Source organism: Ochotona curzoniae, unplaced genomic scaffold, assembly GCF_017591425.1.
Source record: "Ochotona curzoniae isolate NIBS_2020 unplaced genomic scaffold, NIBS_Ocur_1.0 contig_3622, whole genome shotgun sequence".
Taxonomy (NCBI): Eukaryota; Metazoa; Chordata; class Mammalia; order Lagomorpha; family Ochotonidae; genus Ochotona; species Ochotona curzoniae.
The window spans coordinates 17,345,341-17,353,887 of record NW_024465926.1 but is presented as its reverse complement, the minus strand read 5'-3'; the positions used below and the strand labels follow the sequence as shown (position 1 = coordinate 17,353,887).

General features: G+C 40.4%; 1 pseudogene; it reads right to left on the bottom strand.

Moving 5' to 3' along the window:
* Positions 1-7,070: 7,070 nt before the first annotated feature.
* On the bottom strand, positions 7,071-7,692 carry LOC121157799 (annotated as a pseudogene).
* Positions 7,693-8,547: the final 855 nt, after the last annotated feature.

The window sequence follows — 8,547 nt, the reverse complement described above, 5'->3', positions numbered from 1 at the left end:
TTTAAAAGCCAAACCACTTTAATTTATTGTAGGACAAAACTAGCTTGTTTGAGGTTTCGTGAGGTTTGCATTAAAGTTCATTGTCTTGAGAGCAATGAAAAGGCATCAAAGATTACAACAATTGCATTGTGAAGTTCTCCTTCATATTAAGCTGTTGCTTCTACAAGGAAATGCCATTGTGGGGAGTGGTTAGAATGAAAATGGGAGACTCTCTAGGAAGTTGTAGCCTGAGAGGCTAAATGTTTAAGATGCCCAGAGCAGATTAGTCAGAAGTGCAGGGTTGAGAATGAAGGAAGCTGGAATTCCGCACCACATGTAAACACGACATAAGAGGGTCATCAAGATGCCATTGGATGATTTTAGTGGATAATTAGAAAACCTTGATAGTTCAATGAAACAGCCAAAGCTCCACTGTAGTAAACAGTGCAAGAAAAGAAAGAAAAGCCTATCCCTAATAGATGCCTCATTCTCACAAAAGCAAAGCAAGAGTCTGGAGCCTTCTAGGCAAATGTGGCTGAGAGGCAGTAACACGGTAAATCTTGCTGACCAGAGTAAAATTCTACTGGAAGATTTCCATACTCTATTGACTTGGTAATATCTTTTCTGCCTGAGAAGCCAAGTTGCTGTGTTATAATGGACCTTCTCATTTTCAAATATATGAAATCTGCTTTTCACACCCCTGTCCATCGCTGGCAACTGGTTTTGGATTACAGAATCTTCAGGAGAGAAAACCTCGCTTGCTGCTATGTCATGCTTGTGCCAATACTCCCATCCAGGTCAAACCTTCAGTGTGAAACAGCCTGCTTGAGAAACTGCTCTGTGCAAATGAACAAATTTAGTTTCCTCTACTCTGCTCATGAATCTATCCAACAGGCTCATCAAAGTACTTGCATTTTTAATAATTCTAGATTGTTTATCCTTATAAATTAGCTTTTACTTCATTAAGACCCACACTAAGCCAGATAAAAGCCTTTGATTTTTTTCAAAGTGTTCACATTAAAACTAACATGAAGAGTGTGGAGAGTTACAAGACCTGGCTCAGGAAATAAACCAATACATCACCCAATAAAAATGGCACTTTGCTCTTAAGAGAGGAAGTTGATCGTTTCTCTCTTCTTGTTTGTCTTTTTATTCTGGTTCATCCTCCACCCACAGACAAGTTTCTCTTTATAAATCAATCAAATCATGGCTGCCTAATGTCTGACATCCTAGCTAGAAGAATAAAGGAGAAGTATCTTAGCTTGGAATGTAAGGCTCTTCCAAACTGGCTTCCGAGTTATGTTTCCAGCTTTATCTCCTGCCATCCCTCACTCCAGGCACACGATGCTGTCCTTCCAGAATGACTCACATATTCCCCAGAAAAAGATGCTAAGCCATAGCTCCTAGGGTTTTCATACACTGTTCCCACCAGGTAGAAATCCCTCCCGTTTTATTCTCTTCTGGAAATCGCTTATTTTGAAATCAAGCTGTTTCAAATGTTACCCCCTCTGAGGAGCCTTCTTGGATATCCACATGGTTACTCCATTCCCTCCTATTTCAATAAAGCTCTGTAAATATTTTCTCTTAATATTATATGAGAGTGGGCCCAGCACCGTTGCTTATCAGTTACAGTCCTTGCCTTGCACTCTCCAGGATCCCATATGGGTGCTGGTTCTAATCCTGGGGGCCCTGCTTCCCATCCAGTTCCCTGCTTGTGGCCTGGGAAAACAGTGGAGGATGGCCCAAAGCCATCCCTGTACCCATGTGGGAGACCTGGAAGAAGCTCTGGGTTCCTGGCTTCAGATCGGCGCAGCTCCAGCTGTTGCGGCCACTTGAGGAGTAAATCAATGATGGAATATATTCCTCTCTGTTTCTCCTCTTCTTTGTATATCTGATTTTCCAATAAAAATAAAAATCTTTAAAAAAATTATATGAGAATGTATTTTGTTTTGACCTCCTGAAATGTCTGACACTACAAAGTATGCATTAAAATAACCACTGTATTGTATAGTATAACATCCTGACCATGAACAGTAGTCACAAAAAGGCTTATGGAGAGAGGGATATTGTCATTATGCTCCTGACAGTGGAGCAGTCCTTACAACATTTCTCACATCTCGTAAACAGGAATTAAATTCAAAAGGATAGATCTAACCTAATTTGAACAGATGTTTTGTTTTGTTTCCTCAAAAGCATTGCAGGGCCCTGCGCGGTGGCGCAAGTGGTTAAAGGTCCTCGCCTTGCACACCCGGGATCCCATATGGGCGCCAGTTCTAATCCCGGCAGCCCCGCTTCCCTTCCAGCTCCCTGCCTGTGGCCTGGGAAAGCAGCTGAGGACGGCCCAAAGCTTTGGGAACCTGCACCCGTGTGGGAGACCCAGAAGAGGCTCCTGGCTTCGGATCGGCATAGTATCGGCCCGTTGCGCTCACTTGGGGAGTGAATCATCGGACGGAAGATCTTCCTCTCTGTCTCTCCTCTCTGTATATCCGCCTTTCCAATGAAAAAATAATAAAAATAAATCTTTAAAAAAAAAAAAAGCATTGCAAAACAACTTATTGTGGAATGATTAATCAGCATTAGGGAGAAATCAAAGGTCTCTTCTCAGCTGAGTTTTCAAAAGAATTTGATTTGTTTAGAGCATCAAGGTCTAAACTAAGGCACAGTACACATGTAAGCACAAGCCCATTAAAACCTGAGTCATAGGCTAGCTCAGACAGAAATTCAACAGTACATCAGTAAATTGTCAAATTGAACTTTAACTAATTTTGGAGGGCAGCAGAGAAAGGCTTAACATGTATAGCTGATAATTATTTTATTAAAACAACACCAGTATTTTTAGCAAAAGAAGTGTTATATAGGAACATGTTACATGGCAACTTACGTACAGGAAAGATGAAAACTTTCTCTCACTCAGCCTTTTCAACATATATATATATATATATATGTGTGTGTGTCTATAAACATATATGTTCCATAAACATGTATGAAAATGTATTATGTATAGAAATTAATTTTTCTCTTTTACAGAAATACACTAAGGTCCGACCGTACAAAATAGAGAGTGGCACTATGTTGTAAAACACAGGTGACCTCTGTCAGTTCAGTGAATTTAAACTTTCCAAAGTCTCTGATACACTGGACTGTTACCCCTCCCTTCCCTCTTTAGATACTGCACGCTTCTGCTTTTCCTCCCACATCCACACCTTCTCTGACTCTGCCAACTTCCAACAATTTCCAACCTCGGCTTGCATACATCCTTCGAAAGGTAAGCCAATCACAGATTTCAGGGTGATCTTTCATTTCTATTCTGTAAAACTTTCCTCAGGCAGGTGCCACCCAATAGCATTTGTGCACACGTTGATGACGGTAGTGCAGAACTTATCTTTGAGAGTTCAATTCTGAAGCAGAGTTGATGAGCTGTCCCCTCAGTGTTGCCATTCATATACTCTGTACGGTGTTCACAGTGGCCCGAGCAGTGTTACCAAGCTAAATATGTGGGGATGCAGATATTAGAAAGGCGTATTGAAGAGTATAAATAGACAGTCATGTTAAATTATTTCAAAGTAGGCTGGCCATTTTTTTTTTTGTTCCTCTTCCTCCAGATCTCTTTGCTCTATTCCTCTTCTCTTCCTCACTCTCCTTTTGGCACTCATTTTCTTTCATCTCTGTTCTAATTCTAGTGATTTTCTGTTGCATACAACCTCTCTAAATTCAGATGTCAGAATTAATATTCCATAGAATGTTCTTTTGGTGTCAAATCCCTTTCTTTCCTTTTTTTTTTTTACAGTAGGAAACAGGCCATGGACACTAGAATCACTGGTGGAAGTAGAGAAATTCAGCACTGTCACAAATCCCACAGCCTGAGACGACTTAAGGTTCACCCAATTTCTCACCTGCAATCCACGCAAAGCTTTCTTTGTCCCTTAAGCAAGGTTGTCTATGTCTAATCACAATTCATGTTGAACTGCAGGAAAGCTTTTAGTTTCCCATGTTTAGGACTTGAGCATTCAAGCCAGTCTTCAAAGTTATCTGGTTTTATGTTCCTTCACAGACAAACTCGACATCATTTCCCCTTTAAAGCACTGAATCTTTATGTTCTACTTCCCCACCTCTCCTCTTGCCTACTGCAGAACTGTTCGTTTCATTGCTATGACTCCGAGCTAAGTTCAGAACCTGGATGCGATATTTGTTTGGATTGTCATAGCCCAAACTGGATCAACATCCAAACATTTTACAATGAGCTATTACCATCCCCACCCTTAGCTGTTCAGGGTGAGATGGATTTCAATGCATAGCCCAGCCACATCCTTATAGTTAGGGGTTTGTGTCACTCTTAGCTGTTATAAAAAGAGTGCCTCCTTCAAATCTGCCAAACCACAGGCTTTCACGGCTGTGTTTCTAGCAGCTCCGCCCAGCCACTGTTATTAGAGGTGAAGGTAAGTGGCAGTTCAGGTAGAACTAGATGAGATAGGCTTGGAAATCTGTTATCAAAGCTTTGACAATGAGCTGGGGACAGGGACGTCTCCAGTGCTCGAGGATCTCTAATACCAAGAAAATCAGCCTATGCTCACCAAGAAGAGGGAAATATACAAATTTGAATTGTGTTTACTGTAGATGCCCTAGCTTCAAAATGCTTACTCCTAACTCATCCTCATTCAAATGGCAATTTAATAACGCCAGATGGCTTTCTGTGACTATTTTTTTCAGCTTTTTGTCCAAACTTACACTTTTAAAAGAACCTAACTACTTAGACGGAAAACATGCTCTTTTCCATGAAGTTACACAGTGATTTTGGTTTTACGCATACCACTTAATGTTATGCAGTTAATGAGGAAGACAAGCAAGCCCTGGCTGCAATGCCACATTTTCCTTTGTTCTAATGAACACTGACATTTGTGCTCAATTAACAATGACACCTATAATCACATGAGCCTCTGCTGTGAATCCTGCCCAGTAAGGCTGGACCATAAGGAGGCCTCCCTCTGTGTCCAGATCAGAAGCCCTATGCAGTGTGTCTTTTCAGAGATCGGGAGAGACAAATTAATCATACCCATCTAATTTTTAGCAGCATAACTGAAGGACCATTGGGGAACTGTCATGGCTGGAGGAAGCCAGGCTCTAAACAGGATCATGTCACAAAAGAGACAAGCTAGCATGCCTGACAACATCTATTAGCAGTTTTCTGCTTCATAATTTTTCTCATGGATACTTAAAATTAAATTAGCTCTTTTCCTTTTTAATAATAGAGATAAAAGCAGTCTTTGGCCATCATGCATAGCACATTAACTACAATTATACCAATGTATCTTCCTCAGCCTGTTTGTGCAGTTTTTGATATTTTTTTTTCTTTCCACTCTCCTTTGGGGAGCTCTTAGAGAAGAACTTCAGCTATTAATGAATAGGATAAATCTCCTGAGGAAGTCATTTGGAATTGTTATGCTCTTCTCACAATCTTCATTTCAGAATTCTAATCAGTAAAATTTGGATTCCAAATAATAGGTAATTAGAATGTCCATCGCATTTGGATTGATTAATATGCAGATGTTACTGATTTTACCATGGAAAGCCAATATAAAGCAATGAACACACATACATGCATGAGGAATACCATTAATGTGATTGCGAATTCAAGAAAGAAACTGACAGTGTCCCAAGAAAGCATATTTTAAAATCTCTGCATAAATCTATGCTCTCCTGCCTTTGTTTCTCAAGTTCCACTGATGTTTATCCTCTCATTGGTCTCTGCCATGGCTGAGTCAAATATCTAGATGCTTTCAACAATTTCGCACAACTCCCGTTCAAATGCTATTGATGTTTGTCAGCCTGAAAAATGGTACAGTACAATGCCACTGTCACTCTCACTCTTGTATCAGTGCTTAGCCAAGAACACGCTAGCCACCTTTACAGAGAGCCAGAGTAGAGCAGAGAGTACAGGGATCAAGGGAATTGGCCAGCTGTCAAAGACCCAGAGGTTTGCTGAATGAAATAGCAAAATCAAGCCCAGGACATCCAAAGTGGGCTATACAACTTCATCAAGTTAGGATTTCAGATCACCTTTCTTGTTTGGTAAAATCCTCTGTTTTAGTGGTCTGCTGCTCTTTGTGAATTTCCATGTAAGATATACTACAGCATTTGAAACTTAAATTTAAAAGACTTTGAAAGCAGATTCCTTTACAGTTCTTTTAAGGATGAGTAATGTTAAGTTTGTACTTGTCAAACCTAATTGCATGTTAGAAACAAGGAGTATGCTGTGTTTGTTCTCCTTGTTTTAGTCAATGTCCACACTCCACCCACAAAGACGGCGATTTAATTGGTGGATGGCATCCTACTACTGTTTCGAGAGCTTCATAGGTAACACCATGTTCAACCATGTGCAGATTCACCTTTAAGCAAAAGACCTAATTCCCTCTGTGTTTTTCAGATGTGTCCAATGAATTGAGCCTAACGAATTACGGGACAGTCCAGTCCCTGAACTAAGGTAGAACAGTGTTATCATGAACATCTAGCCATCCATGTCCTGACTCAGCAAATACTAACTGGATATCACCCTGAACTCTTCTGATGACCTCTAATATAGCAGGAACCAACCAGACAGGGCCTCTGTCTTCAGAGAGCGCACCATCTGGTGGGAGACACACCAAGTTTATTAGTCAACAAACAAATGAATCCACAAAATGAAAATAGAAGTGCATTTGTTCTCCACCAAACACTACAGCATAATGAACGCAGAACACATCCAGCCTGTGGAGCGGCTCTGGCGAAGCGTGCCAGGGAGGGCTGCAATCCTGCAGCGAAACTTGAGCTATAACCTCTGTGGTGACCAGAAGCCAGACTGCAGTAGTCCCTGGAGGTGTCCCCCAGGCTGGGAGAGACAACTGCAAGTACCTGAAGTGGGATCTGGTTTCCAATAAGAGAGGAGCGGCTTCTGAGAGCCGTAAGACCACAGAGAGATCCCAGTAGGGAAACCGTGTCCGTGGCACCACGTGTAAAACAGAGATCACATCAATCAAGGTCTTTAACGGCATAAAGAAGAGGATGCTTTCGGTTCTGTTATATTTTTCCTCCAAATCAACAGGTTGTTTATTTTATTATTAAAATAAAACTGGACATGATAAGGGTTCTTGTTTCCATTGCTGGACAATTATTCGAATTCGGTCATCAGTCTGTTGAACTGTTCCTTTTTCAGCAACATACATACTTCTCAAAATTTTCTGATATCCTTGTTTTTAACTGTTGTTACCTACTGAATTGAAGCAGCTGATTTTGGAACAAGTGCAATTTCATTTCCTTCAAGGACTAATTCATCTTTCTGGGGATATTGAACAAGCAATGCCTGGCTTCATCTGAACTCTCGAATGTGCTTTTCACTCCAGAAACTTCAGGTTTAAACAAGAGACTCATTCTTTTGAATAACCACGTTGATGGGGAAGTGAACAGACACAGACATCATCTTGTAGCAGAAGCCCGGCATAGCCCCTTGACCAGACCTTGCACATGACTGCAGATAATACAAACAGCCAGTTTCCATTTCCTGACGATATGTCGACTGGAGCCTCTTCTTTTTCTTTCCAAGGAGGCTGAATTCTAAACTTGGATGATTAAGTTCCTCCGCATGGATCTGCTTGGACCCTTCGCAATAACCGTGCACCCCTTCCGACTGATACTGGCATCTTTGGCAATGTTGATAGTCTAGGTGCTCAGAACGATCTTCATTCTCACAGCAGCTGTCTTAAACAGTAGGTTCTAATTTTTAATTGGAATGAATTATTGTTAACTAAGAAGAAGAAGTCAGCAGAGCAACTTTAACTTGTTGATTTGTTTCTTCTGTGAAAGGCAGAGAATGAGAAAACGAGCTTCCATCGGACAGTTCACCCCTCAAATGATTGCAACAGCCAGGGCTGTGCCAGGTTGAAATTTGAAGACAGGAAATATTATCAGGTTTTCTAACACAAATGTCATGAATCTGCTACATTGAGCCATCACTAGTTGCCTATTAAGGTGTGTTTCAGCAGGAATTTGAAATCCCAAGTGGGAAGTTAACTTGCTGTACCAACCAACATTGCCATCAGAAAAGCGGAATACATGCATTCCAGTAGAAGAAAAAGAGGTATGTGTGGATTAAGTTTTCTCTATTATTAATAACAAATAAAAAGTGGCTATAAATTTAAAGCTATGCAGTCTTGGTTTATACACCTGAAAAACAAAAGCTTTTTAATATTTGATTTTCTCATTTTTTGCTTTTTTTTGTCACTATTTTCCACTTTTCATTTGTTCATATCATTACCTAATGGGGTGTCAAGCATGTCTAAAAACAAATATATAAAATTACAAATATATATGTCTGAGATTCTGGGTTTCGTTTCATTTTCCAGTTACATCAAAGGGCACTTGGTTTTCTGCTGTGCCTGTTCCCCATAAGTATTTCCTTTTTTTAAAAAAGAAATTATTTTTCATGATATAGTTCCTTAAGCTCAAGGAGTTCCCTTTCCACACTCCCCCTCCTCCCTGTATTTCCCCCATATGATTACAATAGCAGCAGTCACAATTCCATCATTCTGCTGTTTAAGT